Source organism: Poecilia mexicana, unplaced genomic scaffold (genome assembly GCF_051168715.1).
Source record: "Poecilia mexicana isolate PSO_F unplaced genomic scaffold, ASM5116871v1 scaffold_10, whole genome shotgun sequence".
NCBI lineage: Eukaryota > Metazoa > Chordata > Actinopteri > Cyprinodontiformes > Poeciliidae > Poecilia > Poecilia mexicana.
This window is the reverse complement of record NW_028263379.1, coordinates 17,908,685-17,931,217: the sequence shown is the minus strand read 5'-3', so window position 1 is coordinate 17,931,217 and position 22,533 is coordinate 17,908,685. Positions and strand designations below refer to the sequence as shown.

Genomic DNA, 22,533 nt, shown 5'->3' with positions numbered 1-22,533 from the left:
TCAAAACTCAAAATAGAAAAAGAACAGCAACTATTTAATGCATGGACCGTGTCAGTTTCTTGTCAGTGCTAAAAAATCTACAGGGCACTAATGTAAAAACAAACAAACAAAAACACATTTATAGTTATAGCAGTCACAGATAAAATTCAAGAATATCCGCCCTAAATCTTGGCGTACTCGCGTCTCAATATGGATCAGATTATCCATGCAATGGGTGTTATATTTCACTCCAGATAAAAAAAAGTCTGTGTTGCCATCTCTCTAACCTTCTTTTCTTCCTCCTGCTTGAAGGCAAGCCTCCTTATGATTTCACATTCTTTAGCAGAGGTGCTGAGAGTACAAGACAAACAGAATCCAACTTTTAATCACACTTTTCTTTGGGAAAGAAAAAAAAAAATTGAAAGCAAGAAAAATGTGAAAATGGGTCTCGTTTGGGTGTGAATATAATTTTAATCCTAACAAGCATGACATCACTTGCAAACAGCTGAAATAAAATGGAGCAAATATGGAGGGGGACCTGCACGGTGGCTTTGTCCCCCGACACCCAAGTCAGCTGCAAGCAGCGTGACACATCGCTCACAGGCAAACAACATGAGGCACTGTTGGAACTGAATGCAAACAAATTAACTTTCCACACTTGCATATGGTTTGTTTCTCTGCAGCAGACGTGGCATGCTCACATGCACAAAATGCAGACGACAAGAAAGGAAACAAAAGGGGCCCCAGTGCCGCCTAAGGGCAACTACATGATACTCTGAGCCACGCAGAGCTCTTTGCGCCAACTTCGAAATGTCTAACATTCAGGTCAGAACGGGGAAGTGCATGCATCTTGTGAGTGCTGGGAGCCCGGCGTTGATGGATGACCCGGCCTGTTGAGTTGTGGTGGCCAGGTGACAGATCTCATTAATAAACAGATTGCAGGACTGTGCTCCTTTGTGTGCCATCATCAAGAGGTGCTGTTCTTTATTATTTCCACGCTGCAGACAATAAATACTCATAAACCTAATGATGCCTGATTACTGCTGCAATCTTTGGCTCATTAGGCTGATTAGCTGGAATCATGTAACTCTGGTGATGCAGGATGTTTAAATATACACTGTTGGAGCTTTGTGAGGATGCGTATTTCGGGGGTTAATGGCAGATATGCTCTGAGGCCTGCCTGTCAGAACACTTGACATGCTTGTTTGTTATGGTGGATATGGCACCATTGTGTCAGAATAGCTTTTTACAAAGGTTTGACCCTTTTAACCCTATCCTGGCTCTGCTAAGTACTTTACATGGGATTTTACTCTCCCGTTTACACAAACACAAGACACTGTAGGTTTACTATACAATTGCCTGCTATTTATGCATTGCCTTGTTCTCTCAATCACCTACCTATAATTGTGTCAGACAGTGTGGGGCTCTGTATCATGCCCAAGGACATTTAGACACGTGGTAGGTCAGGAGATTAAACCTCACAATCTTTTGTTTGTAAGATGTCCCCTTTACCACACAGCACAAACACCCAGCGCAAATACCATTACGGTTTTTTTTTTTTTCTTATTTGTGTGTTTTGCATCAACAAGGGGGGGTTATAGTTAAACACCTCAATCATGCTGCCGTCGCATAAGCGACTCCGGTGCGGGCACGTCTCTAAATTTACAGTCCTTGGAAGTGGAAAAATGTCCTTCAATGTCAGTGTGAGCCTTCTGTGTCCACGGACAAATCAACAGAGCCAGCGCAGTCACTGACCCCAATAATTTAGAGCATTACTCTAGACATTTTCAGATGCTGTGGAAAGTGCCCATTTTTCCCAAATCGAGCCTTGGCCCCTCCTGTTTATCACAGGTTTGTGACCCATGCTGGGCCCCGCTGAGCAGGGGTGGAGGGGGGAGGTAGTGTTACAGCAAACAGGGGTCGTAGCAATGACACTGTGCTCCTTCACATCAGCCAAAATGGCATGAGAGCAGTTAAAGAAAGTAAAACTTCCCGAAGTCTCTCAGGGGAAGAGCTTTAGAATCAGTACATTTGTTTGGTATAACCAGATGTTAGGTAAAAAAAAAAAAAGAAACTCAACAAGAAATAGTCTACCAGCAAAATGTATATGTAATTTTCTATTTAATAGCCTTTCTCTGTACTCACTGATCAAAATGGATTTCTGAAGGGAAATGTTACCTCCAGCTATTAAACATAAATATAAAAGACAGTTCAATCACACTGAACTGTGAACAGATTGTCAAACCTTTGACAATCTGTTCTTAAAGGTGCTCCCGTACCGTTTCCTATTTTACCATCTATGCTGAAGCATTTGAAGATCCATCTCACGTCGATCTAAATGTAAAGTAATGAAGCACACTTAAGCACCAGGTTCTGTCATGACTTTGAAGTATCTGAATTCCTGCAACTGACCAATTGTACAGAACCCCAACCCAAAGTGGTTGAACGAAAGTTGCAGAAATAATCAGAAAATAGTAACAATCACAATACCATCAGTTCGAGCTTCTTTGACCTAAAGCAATTCTTCATCAGTGCACATTGATTCTCTACGTAGCTCAAGTAGAAACATCCAGTGGTGCTTTTATACTGTATCAAGTCTCAGAATTGTCACACTTCAGTATTTACCAATAGGTTTTGGCTCCATGACTTAGTTGATGATCCAATTGTTCATGCTAAAGTATTAAACATGTTCGATGGCAGTGCTGGGTAGTGTAATTTACTTACAGCTGCTCATCTTTCTTTGTCATTAAAATGTAATCCAAATATCTAATAATATGGTAGGGCATAAAGATTGAGGTGAGAAAATATTCTATGCCATGCTATGAGCAATGTCAGGGCAAGCAAGAGATAATAAGAAGGAAAAAGTAATGAAGTTTACTTGAGCAAATCAATTTTACCCAGAAGTAAAAAAGCTCCAAGTTGCAAGTTGTAGAAATAGACATGTGTTAAACTGAAGTAAAAATTGCTAGTGGTAATGTCAGATTTTCCTCAAACACAACCTCGAAATGGAAGATCGCTGCTATTCGTTTAAAATACAGTGAAGGCTGCCATGAGTAGTCTATTTGCACTTATATTTTGTACCTCATCAAATCTTTCAGATGCTGCTCAACATCTATGAGATGAGATGTTCATTGGTCTCGAGTATACAAAATCTAAAGAGATACACTATTATTAGATGGCATTGTTAATTGTAGCCAATATAGGGATTAACACTCAGGTTTTCTGTAATGGGAACTTTATTAAGCTGGCCATGGTGTCATTCCCCTACTCCACATGCACTTGGTTCACCAATTTCCAATTTAGTTTACTGGCTGTTCTATAAAATGTTCTCCTTGCTCTTCTCTTTTGGGTAGTTTCTGTCTAAAACACAGGTCAGAACGAATCATTATTGTGATGTTTAATTAGTCCTATGAAGCCTTAGAAATGTTTGCAATTTTTTAGTTCCTTAATTTTTTATTTTTTTTTACCGAATATCATTTTTGGTAACCAAAGCAACAATAATGGTACTCATACCTCAGTTTGAGAACTAAGGCTCTACAGTTCTCCACGATTCTACCATCAGTTTTATTAAGTAGTTTCAACCTAATAACTTGGTGGTGTTCATCTCTCAGTCTCTTGGTCCCTTTCCTACCAATTTAATTTGCCAGTGTATCATACCCACTTTTATGGCACATACACATGCTTTCTTATGTTATTATCTTAGTAACTTAATATTAGTTAGCATAGTTATTTGTGCTTTAAAGTAGCACTATGAGCCTTGAAAATACATGCACTGCCCCTTTGTTATTTTTTTACACTAATTTTACAACATATGGAAAATCCGATTTCCTATGTATATTTATTTTTTGCTATAAAGAAAAAAATGACTAGCCAACTCTTTGCTAGCGTTGCAAAGCCATTTCATGGACGACAGCGGCTTTTTATTGTATGTTTCAGTGACAATGCTTTGGACATTTGTATTCCTCTATAGCAGAAGAGGAGAGTGAATAGGGGATGGCAACATTGATCTAGGACCTCAAGGCTTCATTTTCCCGTGGAGACAGCATGGCTAATTAGGCTAGCATGTTGCCTGTTCCAGCACAGCTGCAGTGAGAGATTAGACAGACAGAAGCTGCCAGCTGTTACTCAGATGCAGTATCACTGACTAATTGAGACCAGAGAACGATTGTGGAGCAAGGCCCATTGCAGTCGTTCCCATCCTGTCGTTCATAATGCGTCTAAAGTATATCATCTGGTGATAAGGTTAATCAACGTGACGGATGTGAAACACAGGACCTGATTAAAATGTAAATACTTTTAAATGTTAATGATTCGGTTGTATCAGAAAATTACATCTGTTCTGGAGAGATCTGTCAGACTTCCTGTGCCTTGCAAAAGTATTCACAATCCTTCACTTTATTTTTTTCCTCAAACACTTTCTCAAAGAATTATGAGTTACAAATTCAGTGAGTCTTCTTTTTAGTTTAAAAACTGAAATAAACACAATTTTGGAAGCTAAACAATCTCCACTTTAGTATATTTTAAATAACTTTGCAAAGCAGAGTTTTGCTGCTATGTTAATGCTATAATCATCCTTTTTCTGGGTCTTGTTTGTGGGAAGTAGTGGAACTATCAAATCCAAATCTTATTTAAATCTTTTTGTACACTTTCTCCATAGCAGCCACGGGTAGAGAGACCACACAGAAAGCAGAAACCCAAACTGGAGAACTTCAGTCAACAGTCCTAACTCCTGCACCTCTGTGCCACCCAGGTTTTTCTTTTCTTCGATATAAAAAAAAGAGACGCAACGCTACATACAGCGTTTATTTTATATTCTGATGCACACAGAGACTCTGAACCCTGCACAATGCATCATGAGGACAGCAGAAAGCTCAGCTGTTATTTAGCTCCCGGTTGGATAAATGATCCTTCATACTATAGCCACATGTAGCGAGCTCTCCAGTCAGTAGAACACGTGTGTACACACACACACACACACACACACGTTTAGATCAAACCTCTCTCCAAGCAAACGTCCCTGTCTCAGGGAAAACCGTTTTTGCACAATCCTGCAACTGTATAGTACTGTCAGAAACCTGCCAAAATAATCTCTTCTGAAGGAGAATTTAACTCCATACCTTCTGGCACAGTTCAGTGATGCAAGTTAATGCCTCCTGTGATAACTAATGGGAGAAACTCTTAAAACTTCTGAGCTTATAATAAGCTTGTCAGCTTATCATATTAGGCATGTGAGCTTATAACATTAGCATTTAAATGTTCTCGGGTTTACAGTAATGTGATTGGAGGCTTTGCCATTCTGACTTTTGCATTGAGACGAGGCGGGTGGAGAGAGACATACAAAAGGACTATTGATGGCGTTTTAAGAAACAGATGAAGATTGTTGGCTCAGGTGTCACCTTTGGATACGGGTTTTAGTGTGAGATTCATAACTGTTTGAATGAGCATTGAATTGGTTAAGACACAAACACCGACAACAGTTTTGTCCTCGTGCCCTTACCACCACAAGGTCTTTGCAATTTCTACCTCTCCAGTTCTACCGTATTAAAAAAAAGGACTTCAGATACCTTGAAGTATGCGAGTTCTATGGAGTTATCGGGAATCAATATGTTCTCTTTGTGAAAAAAAAAGTCATTGAAAAACTTAAATGTTGAGATCAGACAGTCCACCTAACATCTATTCAGTCAGGAAATTGTTAAACCAGACCTTGGTTTAAAAATCAAATCTCAGAACTTAAATAGTGGTTCAAACAAGCCTTGGTTCCTAATCTTTTATTTGCCTTTAACATTATTAAATCCCAAGATGCCTTTGCACCACTTATCTCTAAACATGTAGAAATAAACATATTAACAGCACAGAGAGAAGCCCCAGTTTAAAAATAGAGTAGGTCACGGGCCGTCATAGGTTCGAGTTACAGTCTGATGACCTTCGCTGCATGTCTTCCCTCTCCCTCACAACACACTTTCCTGTCTGGCCACTGTCACATGAACGCCACTAGAGCCAGAAAAAGTTTAGAAAATAATAATTAAGAAAAGAACATTAGGAGAAGCAATAACCCCTTCAAGAGGAACTAACATGGAAATATACACTTAGGAATACTGAAATATTAGATTCATGTTCAACAGGTTCGCAGGAAATAGTTAAAAATGAAATAGCAGCCAATATGAAAAAATAAATAAATAAATAAATAAATTCAGAGGAAAATATTGCACACTATTGCAACACAGTTGAATTTCAAATGGTTGATTAAATGAAACAGATTAAATATGACTTATAATTTGTATAATCTTTAGCCAAATGATTCTGAATTCAATGCAGAATAACTAGTTTGAAATGGGACTGTATTTAAGTGGCTATGTATTTGACTGAATTCAATTAAAATAATTCTGATCAAGTTGGTTTTGAAAATGAATGGAATTAACATTTCTTGAAACATTTGACTTTATTCCTCCTTTCAAAAATTTTCTCTTTTTTTCGTATAAACCTTTTTCTGAACTGAAGTAGCAATGTGGAGTTTTGTGCGAAGCCCGCGAGTTTAAATTTTACTAAAGCAAAACACCACAATAGAGCTTCTTATAAAATTATACTTTTATGTAGTTGACAATACTCTGTATATATACTTAATTGGATTGGAATTACTTTTACTAGGTTTATTGATTCTGCTAGTGATTCCTTCTTATATAGTCATTCATTTCCATTAAACAAGCCCGTTTTGTGAATCTCAAAAGAAAGAAATCTCCACAATAATTCACTGTTGTTCATTTGTGCAATCACAATTACCTGGTTGATGAAAGGAATTTACACTTGAGGTTTTTTTATTTTTTGTATTGATATGCAACTGTTACGTCCACCAAGGGAACAACATATTTGAGGACACGAGACAAGAATGAAGGTTCAAAAAAAGTTTATTATTCTTAAACTCTCTTGAACTTTAGTTTTTATTTTGTTCAGCTGCTTCGGATTTTCTGTGAAGAAAAAGAGAGTTAAATGCCCTCAGTTTCCCGTGTCCCAAAAAAAGAAACAACAAAACCCCAAAAGTATTAACAGAAAGTTGGACCTGGTGAGCCGATCAAACAGAACAAAACGGTACAGCAGGGGGCCAACCCTATACAGGGCCGTCGAAGCCCCTACTAGTACCGGACTAAAGCAAAAAAGAACCTAAAACAAAAGAAAGTTCGAAACCAGGACAACCGGTCCCACCAGGCCAAAATCACAACGAAAAAGCAAACAAACAAAGGCTAACAGAAATACCGCATGGCAGGCTGGAAACGTCAGCTGCGACCCACAGCGACTGGAAGGGCGGACCTCTCTAACATGTCGAAACCCAGCCTATTTATAGGCTGACCAACAGCGCCACAACTTAACGTAATCAAATGACCAAAAATAAGAAATTATCCAAACTCCAAAATATATTAACAAGAGGTCATTCTACTAAAGTCTATAAGAAAACAAAGGACAAAAAAATAGACAAAAATCATCATAATGTGGCCGAAGCACATAACAGCAACTGATCAATTTCAGTTCATGGGATTATCAAGTGTCAATGCTAACTCAGCGGATTTATCGGTTGTTACAATGTTTTTTAGAGCCTCTGACATGAACGCTGCACTCAGATTATTATCTTAACATTATGATACCACAGATATAATGCCTGTTTTGCTAGGACAAAATAGGAGGAACATGAGAAAATAAATTAACATTGAAATGACAGACCAGAGATGCCAGTCAGTTTTCCATGATATTTCTGTCTCTCCTCAAACTCTAAACTTAAAAAGACTCTTTGCAGCTTTAATTTGCTTTTTTAAAAGTGAACCATTCCTTGATGAAACCAGTAGAGAAACAGATTTAAATTTAAATGACCAAGAGGAAAAAGTAAATCAATCAATTGCTCATGATTTTTTGTTTGAGGGGTCAGATTTCTAGCCCACATTATACCACTGCATGTAGCTTGTTAAAAACAGCAAACATGCAAAGTGCATGTTTATTTTCTCTCACACATAACTAGCTAATCACTTAACCTGTTCATGGGCAGCTTTCATCCCACCCTGCTGTGAAGACTGACCCTCCATGCAAAAAGCAAGTGAGCAATTTTAGGATTGACAGAGATTATTAAACAAAACTAATTATAGTCATTGGTACAGAACAATAATATCCTGCGTACTAAAGTATTAATATGGGAGATTAAAATAGGCCTATCCATTAAAAGACATATTTTATTCCATCTACAAGAGGGAAATAGGTCGGCCAGACCTTTTTATCTGCGCGGAAATGGGAACCAGTAGTGGGGAATCAGTTAATCACTGAACATGCTTTCCCATCAGATAGAGTACCAATGGTGTGCTTTCCACTGAGCAAAAACAACTGATATAATGCTATGGTGGTTTTATTTTTGGGTTCCAGATAGAATGAAATGTGCAGTTTCAGGATTTAGTTCAAAATGTTCTTGATAAAAGTCTAATTGCAAAATAAAATTAATAATTATGAGCCATGACTAAATAAGATTAATTATCTGATTCAGAGTGTAGATCAATTTATCTTCTCCAGCAATTATCAAAAAATGATCATTTCTCCCCATAGCCTCGCAAATTTTACAGAAAAACATCAGTTATTACACAAAAACCCACATTGCCGTAAATAAATGTAATTATTCCAAAAAAAAAAAAAAATTCTTGAACAGAATAAATAATTGTAATAAACAGTTGTATTTATTACAAGTGTTTATTCTGTTTAACAATTTTGTATAACACTTAAATAGGGCTGTTGTAAACGAATATTTTAGTAATTGAGTAATCCATCAATTATTCTTACGATTAATCCAGTAATCTGGTTAAATAAAAAGATAAAATAAAACATTGGTAAATCTAACATAACAGAGTTAATATCGGATATCAACATCAATACAATTTTTCGTATTTGAGCTTCTCTAACGATAACTTTTTTGGGTAACATTTTATTTGAAGGGGTGTGCATAAGACTGACATAACAATGTCATAAACATGACATAACACCTGTCATGAATATGAACGAGTCTTTATGAATGTCTGTGACTGTTGTCATTAAGTGTCATTCGGTAAATAATGACACTTTTAATGCAAAGTTGCTCTAAAAGTTGCATTGAAAATCCATTAAAAGTGCCAACTTTGCATGATTTTGTAAATTATGATAATTTAATGCAAAGTTGGCACTTTTAATGGACTTTTAATGCAACTTTTAGAGCGACTTTGCATTAAAAGTGTCATTATTTACTGAATGACACTTCATGACAACTGTCATAAACATTCATAAAGACGTCTTTATGTTCATGACAGGTGTTATGTCATGTTTTTGACAGTGTCATGTCAGTCTTATGCACACCCCTTCAAATAAAGTGTTACCCTTTTTTGTAGTTTAGAAAATTAACCTTTAACAATAATAGCCAGGGGTGAACGTAGTTTTAAATTCTTGGGGGTACTTTGACAAACGTGTATATATATATATATATATATATATACACGAACAGGTGATCAACTCTAAACCACTTGCACACATTTCCACTCTCTCTCACTCTCTCTCTCTCTCTCTCTCTCTCTCTCTCTCATTTAAGCACACCCGTTGCCATGACAAGCGCAAGCCAAGCGAAGGTTTCTTTAAAAAGCCTAACATTCAGTCCGTTACGATATCAGGTTTTCATGCTTGATATTTATTTTGCGATTCTTAATAAGCGCTCCCTGAACACAGAGGTGGTTGATTAGTTAATTTTAAACTCCTGCTCTGCCATTTTGGTAATGGTTCGTTGGGTCATTAATTTGAACACGTTTTGTTGATTTTTTGTTGTTGTTGTTGTTGTTCTTTAATAAAGTTACGAACATTTTGATAAGGCGTCAGAGGAGGACGTGCTGGTCTCAGCGTCCTGGCAGCGTTCAGTTTGTCACATAATGGCGAGATCAACTCAAAACCTTCCGCGATCGACGTATTGAACCCCTGCTCTCTAGCAAAGAACAGTTCAGAAACAATATGAAATGAGAAAAAAGCTATTCATTAACTGGTTAAGTCGTGTTTTAGATTGTTCTTGAAAAACTAATCAGGTAAACTGATGGGTGCACTTTTTACAGCAGAAGCCGCTCCCCTCTTTTGCAGGTTACTGCGTACCCCCGCTAAATCTTTTAGGGCAGGGGTGTCAAACTCAATTTCACCGAGGCCCACTTCAGCATATTGGCCGCCCTCTATGGGCCACATTGACGGTACAAATTGCCCAATTATACCCTAACCCATAAAAGATTATTACTCAAAATTATATACATCTAAAGGACACATAACAAATATCACTTGATTCATTTTTTTAACTCTATAAATATCCCCACACGTAATGAAACAGTTAAATCAGAGCTGGATATCCCGGTATCTATAGATGAACTTTCAAATGCAATAGATAAATTAAAATCAGGAAAAACACTCGGTCCGGATGGGATCCCTTTGGACCTTTATAAAATATTTAAAAACAAACTGCTACAGCCCCTCTATAATATGCTTGCAGAAAGTTATACCCTTAAAGAATTACCTCCTTCTCTACGAAATGCAATCATAACAGTACTACCCAAACCTGGAAAACCTCCCACCAGATGCAAATCTTTTCAACCAATCTCTCTTATAAATTCTGACGCCAAAATAATATCTAAAGTACTAGCACTTGGGCTTGAGAAATTTTTACCATCCCTTTCTGAACCTGATCAGAACGGATTTATAAAGGGGCGGCAAGCCGTATCCGTCGTGTGCTGAATATAGTCCATGCTAAATATGAACATCCTGATATAGCTTTACTTTCACTTGATGCAGAAAAAGCATTCGATAGAGTGGAACATAATTATCTATACAATGTTTTATCTCAATTTGGCTTGGGTAGTTATTTCATAACCTGGATTAAAATAATTTATAATAAACCCACAGCCTCAGTTATAACAAATAATATTATATCTGATTCATTTAATCTAGCTAGGGGAACACGTCAAGGGTGTCCCCTCTCACCCCTCCTCTTTGTTCTGGCAATTGAACCATTGGCTTTTGCCATAAGGAACAATCAAAACATACAGGGTGTCAGAATAAAATGTATTGAATCTAAAATTGGACTATTTGCAGATGACATTATTTTAATGTCTAATCTGAAGTCCTCAATCCCTCCACTACTTAAAACTATCAACCATCAATGAGTTTGGTTATATTTCCGGTTATAAACTTAATGAAGCTAAATCCGCCATCCTATTTTTAAATCAGTCCACCTCACATTTAACATGGGGACGACTAAATCTCGCTCAAGTTATCAAGTCAAGATAATGCACAACAATAATTTCTATCTTGACGTTTGGGCTGATATATAGCCCTGTCCTCGCAAGTTCTGCAGGCGGCGAATTTTGATTTGTTGAGAGCGCGAACACCATAGATATCTTCTTCTTTTGCTCTTTTTTGCAGCACAGAAGTTAAAGTTTGGTAGTCTGGTCTCCTCTTTCCAGACCAAACGTCCTCAGCTGGGGACGCTTGCTGTTCTGGAAGATTGGCCAAATCTTCCCCTAGGACAGCTCTCTCTTGGGTCCGGTCTTCCAATGCCGCTTTTGTCAGTACAGAGGTTGAGCTTTTAGACTCAACGCCCTCCTTTGCACCGCTAACTTTCCCAGCCGGGAAAGTTTGCTGTGACTTTTGGCTTTTCAAGGAAGTTTCTTTCACAGTTGGGGAAGGGTTGAAAAGATAGGCGTCGAATGCGTCGTACTCGATAGACTCATCCTTGTAACTACTGGTGTCAAAAGTTACCCCAGGAAGTATCTTATTAAAAATCTTCCTCACTCCTGTGGTGATCAAATATCCAGCACTAAACGTCAGGGGGAAAAACACGGTGGCTACGACCTGTTCCATATGTAAAATTGTTGAAAAACACAGAGCTATGAGTCAAAGAGATGCTTGGATATGACCTCCTGTTTTGAGATCCAAGCATTCATAACCTCAGATGTTCTTTGATCTATGTCATAGATGAGGTCATAGCTACAATGAGTCTGTAGTTCTGGGGGAATGTCTTGCTTCTGATCATTGCTATGGAAACGGTCAAATCAGTTCTGCATGATTCAAACTATTAATCCTTTGCAACTGCATCACTGAATCATTCGAGGCGCCATGACGAACTTCAGAAGGGTATATTTCAGGAGGCTAGGGATTGAAACAGGGATATTAATGGTTAAATATTAAGTTTAGATTGACAATGGTATATTTTCATCATTCTATTAGGTTTAAAATTTTGAATCATACTTGACTTAAAAATATCTTAAAAATAAAATTTTGCATTATGCAAAAAATGGCAAGACAAATTCCTAGCAAAGTAGACATCAATTTATTATTATTATCATCATCATCATCATCATAGGGAAGTGTTTCAATTATGGGAGTAATATTTTGAAAAAGATGGGATATGAAAAACTGAATCATGTAAAATTCTGCAGATTTAAAACTTTACTGAAGAAGAAATGATTAATTCCTGCAAAAGCAAAACAAACTAGGTTTGCAGATCTGTGACTAAAATGTAAACGATTTAGCTTCAGTCTTCTTAAACATAGGACTGGACACATATGATGAAGAGTTATAGTGATAACTATGTATTATTATTAACAATAATTATGATTAATTATAATCATTTTAGTATAGTACTTAGCAATCTAATAATTATTGTATTACTAAGTATCATATTAATTATTATATAATTAATTGTATATTGATTAACATACTAATATATTAATATTCATATTATTATTGCTATAATAATAATAATAATAATAATATTGAATTATTAGAACTTTATGTTATTATATTACTAATATTATTATTATCAATAGTAATATTTATTGTTACGACTGGCTCAAGGTCATAACAAAACGGGGGACCATGCAGGGGTTAAAGTGCATTTAAATTAATATTTATTAACAAAAACAACAATGGATTGTGGATATCAGTATCAGTGGTGTAATGCTTGGATGTGTTGTATGAGTGCATATGGGAGTGTTGAAGTGCAAAAACAAAGGCAAACGCAAATGTGCAGAAAGGAGGGGAGCTGAGGCCTGGCAACAAACACCACCAGTGTCAATCGGCAGAGTGGACGCTGAAGGCGACCCAGAAGCCAGGTTCAAGTACTCTGCGCTCCCAATCAATGAACCAGAGACACCTGCAAAGGGGAGGAGCACAAAGACAGACAAAAGCAACACCTGCAGCCCAGCCTACAAGGCCTAGGGCCGTAACACCCCCACCCTTAAGAAAAGGGCCCCAAAGGGGAACCTTTTAAAAAAAACAAAAAAAAAACTAATTTAAAATGATGGGGCTGGTAATACATTACCGAAGATCTTGGTGTTCAGGAGGACCACCGTCACATCAGCCTTCATGTCCCACAGCCAGCAACACCAAAAGGGCATCAACCAAAGTGAGCCGACATCTCCGCAACACCAAACAGTCACATCATTGCTTCACAAATTTTTCCCAGGGTTCTCATCACATGACCAACAAAACACAGAGAGCCACACGCATAACAAACCCAGCATGGTCCAGCACCATACTCTTATGGGATTCAAACAAAATGTGGGCCAACTCCTACACCAGAACGGACATTGCAGCAGGCTCAAAGCACACCCTTTCCTTCCACTGAACTTGAAACTCAAACAAGTCCGTTTGCGGCCCACCGGACAAACTAGTGACACTCGCCATTAAGGACGGAGACGAGTTACAAGGCTTAAGCACACAAACAAAATTAAAATTTCTAGACGTGCTGATCACATTCCTACGTGACACTCAAGTGATCATCATAATGCTCTGCCATCATTATAACTGCTCTTACCACACATCCTTTAACCATTAAAAGCCTCATCTTGATCCATGGTTTATAAACAGACAAGCGACAACACGCACAATAAAAACTCCAAAAGCGACCACCCGCTGTGTGTCCCCGCTAACTGCCTAGCGAAGAAGCTTACATTTATCAATACACTAAATAATAATAATTATTATTATTATTTATAATTATAAATAATGATGGAAATCAAACCTCATTTCCATCATGGAAGAAGAAGTGGAGGTGGTTGAAGAATATTAATCTGTACAACAGTCTGGACCGAGATGCCACAGTGAAGCGTCAGTGGACAGCTCCGCACCTCTCTTCACCCAAGTGTCCAAAACATACGGCCGCAGACCCGATGAAACAACGACCAGGTCGATCATCGAACTGCGGCCTAGGGTGTCCTGGTGCCAAGTGCACATATGGACACCCTTATGCCTGAACATGGTGTTCGCTATGGACAATCTGTGACGAGCACAGAAGTCCAACAACAGAACACCACTTGAGTTCAGATTGGGGTGGGGGGGCAGTTCCTCCCAACCACGCCCCTCTAGGTGTCACTGTCATTACCTACGTGAGCATTGAAGCCCCCCAGAAGAACAAGGGAGTCCCCAGGAGGGGCACTCTCCAGTACCCCCTCCAAGGACTCCAAGAAGGGTGGGTAATCTGAACTGTAGTTCGGCCTGTAAGCACAAACAGTCAGAACCCGTCCCCCCACCTGTAGGCGGAGGGAGGCTACCCTCTCGTTAACCGGGGTAAACCCCAACGTACAGGCGCCGAGATGGGGGGGCAATAAGTTTGCCCACTCCTGCCTGGTGCCTCTCACCGTGGGCAACTCCAGAGTGGAAGTACGTCCAGCCCCTCTCAAGGAGACTGGTTCCAGAACCGGAGCCATGGATCAAGGTGAAACCAACTATTTCTAGCCAAAACCTCTCAACCTCACACACCAGCTCCGGCACCCGGATGCACAGTTGTAATTACAACTCCCTTACACTTCAAGCACGTTTTTCACTGTTCATTATCATATCCATTAATATCCATATCTCTGTCTCCATGTTTGTTCCTAGGGAAGACTGGAAAAATCATTACTTGGACAGTGGTCTCTTCAGGGGTCTTGTCTTCTATTGCAGTTTTCATCAAAGGAGAAGTTGAGTATTCAGACTCAGCTGTTGCCTTTTCACGGAAAACTTCCCCAGCCGGGGAAGCATCAAAATGAAAAGCATCGAAAAGAAAAACATTGAAAAGATAATACCGAGAGAAAGTGCACTCGTCCTAAATCGCTTCCAGAAAGTGGTTTGTCAGAAACGTTCCTCATTCCTGAGGTAATCAAATGTCTAATACCAAAACCCAGGGGAAAAAACATGCTAAGATCTCTGCCACACTAAAAATCAGGGAGAGCGCGACAGATATAACATGATGTCATTCAAGATAGTGGACAACAAGGATTTCTAGCGTGTTGTTTGTGGTGATATTTAGCCAAGTCATCGCAAGTTCTGCATGCGGCAAATTGTGATTTGTTCTGAGATCGAACACCGTAGATATCCTCCTCTTTTGCCCTTTTCTGCAGCACAGAAGTTAATGTTTGGTAGTCAGGTCTTCTCTTACCAGAATTAACGTCCTCAGCCGGGGACGTTTGCTGCTTTGGAAGATTAGCCAAATCTTCCCCTAGGACAGCTCTCTCTCGGGTCCGATCTTCCAATGGTGCTTTTGTCAGCGCAGAGGTTGAGCGTTTAGCCGGGGACAGAGCTGTCTGAAAACTCCCACCATGGCCTGATGATGAGCCACGGCAAACTTTCCCAGCCGGGGAAGTTTGCCGTGAGTCTTGCTTCCCCAACTGGGAAGTTGGGGAAGGGTTGAAAAGATATGCATCAAATTCGTCGTAATCTATGGACTCATCCGTGCAAATAGCCATGTCAAAAGTGACCCCAGGAAGTAGCTTATTGCAAAGTTTCCTCACTCCTGAGGTGATCAAATATCCTGCTCCAAAAGCTACTGGAAAAAACATAGTGACTGCGATATTTTCCATTCTCAAAATATTTGTGAAAAACGTGTGCTACAGATCAAAGAGATGCTTGGATATAACCTCCTGTTTTGAGATCCAAGCATTCATAACCTCAGATGTTCTTTGATCTATGTCATAGATGAGGTCATAGCTACAATGAGTCTGTAGTTCTGGGGGAATGTCTTGCTTCTGATCGTTGCTATGGAAACGGTCAAATCAGTTCTGCATGATTCAAACTATTAACCCTTTGCAACTGCATCACTGAATCATTCGAGGAGCCATGACGGACTTCAGAATGGTATATTTCAGGAGGCTAGGGATTAAAACAGGGATATTAATGGTTAAATATTAAGTTTAGATTGACAATGGTATATTTTCATCATTCTATTAGGTTTAAAATTTTGAATCATACTTGACTTAAAAATATCTTAAAAATAAATTTTTGCATTATGCAAAAAATGGCAAGACAAATTCCTAGCAAAGTAGACATCAATTTATTATTATTATTATTATTATTATTATTATCATCATCATTATCATCATCATCATCATAGGGAAGTGTTTCAATTATGGGAGTAATATTTTGCAAAAGATGGGATATGAAACACTGAATCATGTAAAATTCTGCAGATTTAAAACTTTACTGAAGAAGAAATGATTAATTCCTGCAAAAGCAAAACAAACTAGGTTTGCAGATCTGTGACTAAAAATGTAAACGATTTAGCTTCAGTCTTCTTAAACATAGGACTGGACACATATGATGAAGAGAAAGGGAGAACTAAATGTTACATTTGTGGAGCTTAGTTCTGATGAACTGAAAGCCAGTTTCCCTGCAACAGCCTTAGCAGGCGTCAGCTGCATCTCTGCACACAGCGCGCAAAAGATGAAGATGAATGAAGCCACTTTACCTCCAACCAGCAGCAACTTTTTTGACATGTTCAGGTAATTAGTTAACAAGACAGATAATTTGTTGTTGACACTAGGGAAGCACTTCGTGCGTATTAGCTGACATTTGGATGTGGGTTGCCTGAAAACATGCATAGCAGACTTACATGACCGTCATGTAAATCATAATAAGTTTTTCTTATAACAGAGAGGCTACCAGTGTGGCTTTAAACTGTAATCTACTATTAAGAAATGCTATTGTCTTTAAGAACCTAAAAACAACTGCAAACCAATTATACAATGGTAACACAGACTCATTATACTTTTAACATTCAGGGGATAATCCAAACTCCCCAAAATTGTGTTGTTCAGCTTTGAATGTAGGTCATTCTTTGCACTCATTAATAAGATGGCTGCACAATTAAGATGAAAAATCACTTCTTAATATAATATTGAATAGGTTGTTTTTGAACCCTAATCCCTTATGCTATATTAAAGTGTTAATTTAATGTGCCCATTCAATCAGGTTCAACTAATTTTCAGGCACTATTGTTCAGTAAGTACCAATTAGGTCATTAATTAGCTGGACTTAATGAGTATTCACTTGCATACTGTGTTCAATGTAATTTTTAGGTTTGAAAAAAAAAAGCTTTTAAAATAGCTTTAAATTCTAACTCAAATTCAGATGGCAGATTTATACAACAGTGTCTTATTATAGACGTGTAATTCTGTCTGACTTTTTAGCTGTACTTATAACTGAATGTAATAGAGGGGTATGGATAATGGCATTTGCTGACTGTTTCTGTTCTCTGTTCCTACAACCTTCAGTTTAAACTGTGACGTCTGAGTGCTCCTGGCCAGACTGTTGATAAAAATCAAGCAAACATACATGACAACAAGTGGAGACATCTGGGACTTAAATGGGACTTGTTCATATCGTGCTTTTCAAAAACTTATCCTGTCCTATACAGAATCTTTGTAAGAAAGTGGGGAAGAAAATACATACTTGCAAAGGAAAAATAAATTCCAGACAGATTCTTGTGTTTTTGTTTAATCCAAAAAAACTGATAAGCAAATGAGTTTGCACCATAATAAAAAAAAGTGCTACCACTCATGCATTGCATGTTATCTTTAAGACTTTTCCTTACCCATTTTAAGGAACATTTGTAATAAATATTAATGATCAAATATCAGAGGAGTGCTTATTAAATTATGCATGTATCAATGGGCTAGCGAGTGAGTCATCAATAGTTAAAAACAGACTATACATTTCTCATCCTGCATAATGTCTGGAGCCCCATCATGTAATGAGCAACCTAATTGCGCTCATGCCTCTTGCATGTCTTCTGACCAACCAACATGCATATGAAAACAACAAAATGTTATTAATTAGTAACGAGTTATATTTACCTGGCAGCAGTCCTAATTTATGCTTAATAATTAAAAATTCTGCTTTACCTGCTTTTTTAATTTTTTTTTTTTAAGAATTTTAGCTTGCCAGTTTTACGTCACAAAATATGGGAAAGTGGTTCATACATTGTGCAATCAGCTACTGTATACACCTGGTCAATAGTAGTTAATATGTGTTACAAACAACTTTTACGAGTGTTTAACAAAAGTAATTTGGTTCAGGGCTTTACATAATTTGAAATAATCTTTACTCATGCCTTCCTTTTCAATACCTGTATTTATAATTTAAACACTGAAGTGATCTATGATCGTATTCATACCTATTAGAATTCTAACAACTATTTTAATAATCAATTATTCTGTCAATGATTCTTAATTGGGTAAAAAAAAAAAAGTACTGGCAACTGCAGAATTTCCATTTTATAAAATGTTAGAAATACATTAAATTATGACAAAAATTACAATGCAACACTCGTTCCAACCATCCAAATCACCAATAATATGCTAGATTTCACAATCACAATATTCATTTAAGTTCAGATTTAGTCGATAACACAGGCGTTAATTAGCCAGTGGCTAGGCTAAAGCTAATGCAGAATGTAGGCAGTGCGATCTCACAATAAAACAGTCTCTGCCTTACCGGTTGCCTCTCTGCTTGTTTGTAGATTTATCCAGCTCCGCACAGGCCCCCCACATGAGCAGATCATTGTTCAAAAATGATACAAACTCCCCTTTGCTTTGTGTTACCTTATCTGCCAATTGTTCCGTCATTGTCCGTCCCTCTTTATGGTCCGTGTAGTACAATCACTTTTCCGCCATGTTTTCGTCATGTCTTTACTTTTTTTTTGTTCATTCTTTTCACGTCACTTCATTTCTTTTCTTTTTTTTTCCTCTTCTCGTTTTCATTATCTTCCTTGCCTTCCAGAGCACCTTTTTCTACTTGTTTATGTTGTCATATATGTGGCTTGGAGTAGCCTGCAAGCTTGACATTTTGTGGCTTTCTTTCAATAAGGAGCTTCTTTTCGCTGTGCAAAGGCAAGTGGAGTGCATCACTAATAGCTTTTTTGTCAACAAACAACAATTCGCCTGAGCATTTCCTTTAAAGATACCAAGGGTCACAGGGCTGTTTCTATGATTAATGCTTTCCATGCCTGTCAATTTAAGTAGACAGCCATGTCTTGGTAGGTTTGTGCCATAGCCTTTTCTTTTTGAGATGATGCATTGAACAGTAGTGTGAAATGTTTGAAGCTCGGGAAATTGTTTTAAAACCTAACCCTGCTTTATTCTTCTCAGATGAAGCAACGTCCTTTTGCCCACGTCAGACCCAGGGTTCACGCAGGTAAGATGAGAGCCCCGTGGCGCTTGTAAGCCATATCATCCTGGAGCAATCAGGTGGGTATTCAAATCAAAATGACATACAAAAATTCTAAAGCTCGTTGACATTTTGCCAACCTTTGATATTGTGGCTGCGTTTTATACCTTCAGGGATCCAAACACAAACCTCGAGGGTATTTCACTGTTTCTGAGTCACAGCGCATATAAAGCGCATAGGCTATAAAGCTTCATTTTGGCCTTTTATGCAACCATTCACATCATGTCATTGATTTTGGGACTAATTAGCTCTAATACAGCTGTAGAAAAATGCAGCAAACGTATGTCAAAATGTGCAACATAAAAGAAACGGTCTCTTGTAATAATTCCCATTGTTTACATGTTATTAATTATAGCTTAGCAGTTCATGCTTTTATGTATTTACTTTACTACTGAGACCATGGACATCTGGACCGACCTTACAGATAGGCTTAGGTGACAATGACTGATTAATAATGAGGTCTTCGAGGATGATTTGGATTGAATTAATGCCAAAATTAATCCACTTTTATACACTGATTTTCAAACTTTTATTAACTTAGAAAAGAAATAGAATGACAGAAATAAATAGAGCAGGAAAAATACACATTAAAGATATGAGACACTTTAAAGAATTATTGAAACTATTCTTTTGTTTAGTCAGGTGTGGAGCCCTGTGGTGATCAGGCACTCATATGGCAGCTATGGCTGCTGGAAGCCATGCAGAACTAACAATAAGCTTGATCTCCATGGGCCAATTAGCCTTTGGAGTTCCCATGTAAAACCTTTCATCAAGAGCCTGTGAATTTAGGCCATTACAGACAGAGAGCTGTGCCAGAGGAGCCGCTGTGTCTCCGCGGATATCTTCTTCCCTGTCCAGTCAAGCCTGCACTTGTGACAAGCAGCCCTGTCCTCAAAACGTACACACAGGCTACGGCGGAACAGAAAAAATGACACTAGACGCTGCTGGAAACCAATTACAGCTCCTAAATCATAGCCTCATTGTCCATTACAGTGGGCAGATGGGGTTGATTGAGCCATCATTATAAATGTAATTTGGCAATATGGTAGCGATTGACGTGCTAATTGTAAATCTTTTTATAGGACAGGATGGGAAGCCCTTTAAAGTATGAGAAAAGTTCAACTTCTGCCAAATTTAACTCTGAAATGATATGCATGTTTTAAACTGACTTGAACTTTGCTGTTTTTTTTTTCTCAAATCATTTTAAAGTATACAAAAAAATAACTTTTTCATTACCCGGACACAGGGGAAGGAAACCAGGAGGTGACACAAGATATATTTTGCACAAAAAAAAAAAAGGCTGTTTGGATATGACAGATTGTAGTTTTAATCATCACAGCTATTTCAGGGAACTCAAATTCAAATTACTCATTGTGCATTAATTTGCAAAAATCTGGTATGCCTCGAAAGCATTGTTGAGTCCTAAGTCACCTAAATTAATTATGGTTTGATGACAGATTAACAGATCTGTCCCATTGGTTTTCCCATGTACCAACAGATGTCTCCGTGAGTTTCAGTTGTCCAGCAGATTCGCAGATGTTGCCTTACAGTGCGCATAGCACAGGCTGCTCTCAATAACTACAAGCAAAACAGCAGCAAAGAACTCCTGTCTTCAAGTGATACATAGAAGAACTGAAATCCCTTGTCCTGTTATCTGGCTCATTCAATCCTGGTTCAGGGCCCCAGGAGATGAGAGGACGCAGGGCGCCCTCTGCCACTTTAAAAGTAGTAACCTGAGAGACCAACGATACTGTATTTAAAAAAAAAAATAAAAAATAAAAAATATATATATATATAAAGATTCAACAATGTTTTTTCAATAGCAGAAAATCAACATTTTCCTTAGAGGGCATGTAGACAGGGTTGTGCAAAACTCATCTTTTCAGTTTTCTCTTTGTGTGTTGTGTTTATGTGCATGAAGTGACCGATTTCACTCTCTGAATGCAGGTGTTAATGGCTGTGCGCTCACACCGTGTGGGGGGCAAGAACGAGTCTGATGGCCACTCACTGATATGTTTACGTCTTCCAACAACTGCCCACCTCCTTAATCACAGCAGAGGATGAGGGTCAGCCTCATTCTGGATTCTCCTCACAGCCTGGCTGTAGCTTTCAGTCACGTTCAGACCGTGAGGTTAGAAACATCCGACTTTTCAGAAAAACAAGAGCCGAAGCCCAAACAACACGAAAGGAAATAATTTCTAACACTTTGCTTTTCACATTAGCTCTGCTCTCCCTAGGCACTGAACCCTGAAGAACAGTTGGGGTAACATCCTCAAAGCTTGGCATTTCCAGTGAGGATTAAATACCTGGAATCTGAAGGTAGCAGAAAATGAAAAACTGTCTCGCCTGCATCAAAGAGCAAGCTTGTCATTATTAGCTACAGAGGAAGAAATATGCAACTTGACAGAGGTGAAGATTGTCTTCAACTTTTTTTTATTTCGATGGTCCTTCTTCTTTCTGTCAGGATGCTGCACTGTACCAGCCTTGAAGTGTATTAATGTTACCATTTTAATTGGGATTTTGTTAGATGTGGTGTGCCATTAGCACCGCAGGAGTTAGCTTCTCATGATGGAAGCTGTCAGATTGCTCACATTACTTGAAAGCAATCCCCAACTGGTAGCTCTGTTTTTTGAACCATTTAGCAAAGGATACAAAGATGTTGTGTTTTGTCCCAGTCACTTTGTTAACACCGGGATCTTTTGTCTTCTCACAAACTGAACAAAAAAAAAATCCCTGTCAATATTAAATGACTTTGCTGAACTGTTATGATAAATGATCAAATTAAATTTGAGGATAGTTCTCATCTATGACATTTTATGTTAAATGCTGCATTAATCTACTCTATCATAGTCCATGCTTCAACTTACTGTTCAACAGAGCCCTTAAGAAACATACAGTGGCTACCTACTGACCAGAAGTCTAGCAGCTTCAAAGTCTCCACAGCTGACTATTTTAATTGGCATAAATTTAGAGCTGAGCATTTTGAAAACATGTATTTAAATTCCACATCATAGAATGAGGAGAAAAAAAGACCTAAGTCTAAAAAAGTTAAGA

At 38.2% G+C, this 22,533-nt stretch overlaps 1 long non-coding RNA gene across 1 annotated transcript; it reads left to right on the top strand.

Moving 5' to 3' along the window:
* The first annotated feature begins 17,937 nt into the window (after positions 1-17,937).
* Positions 17,938-22,288, top strand: LOC106917897 (uncharacterized). The gene is made up of 2 exons (XR_015764365.1): positions 17,938-19,499; positions 21,427-22,288. It is a non-coding gene; the product is annotated as an uncharacterized LOC106917897 (long non-coding RNA).
* The last annotated feature ends 245 nt before the right edge of the window (positions 22,289-22,533 follow it).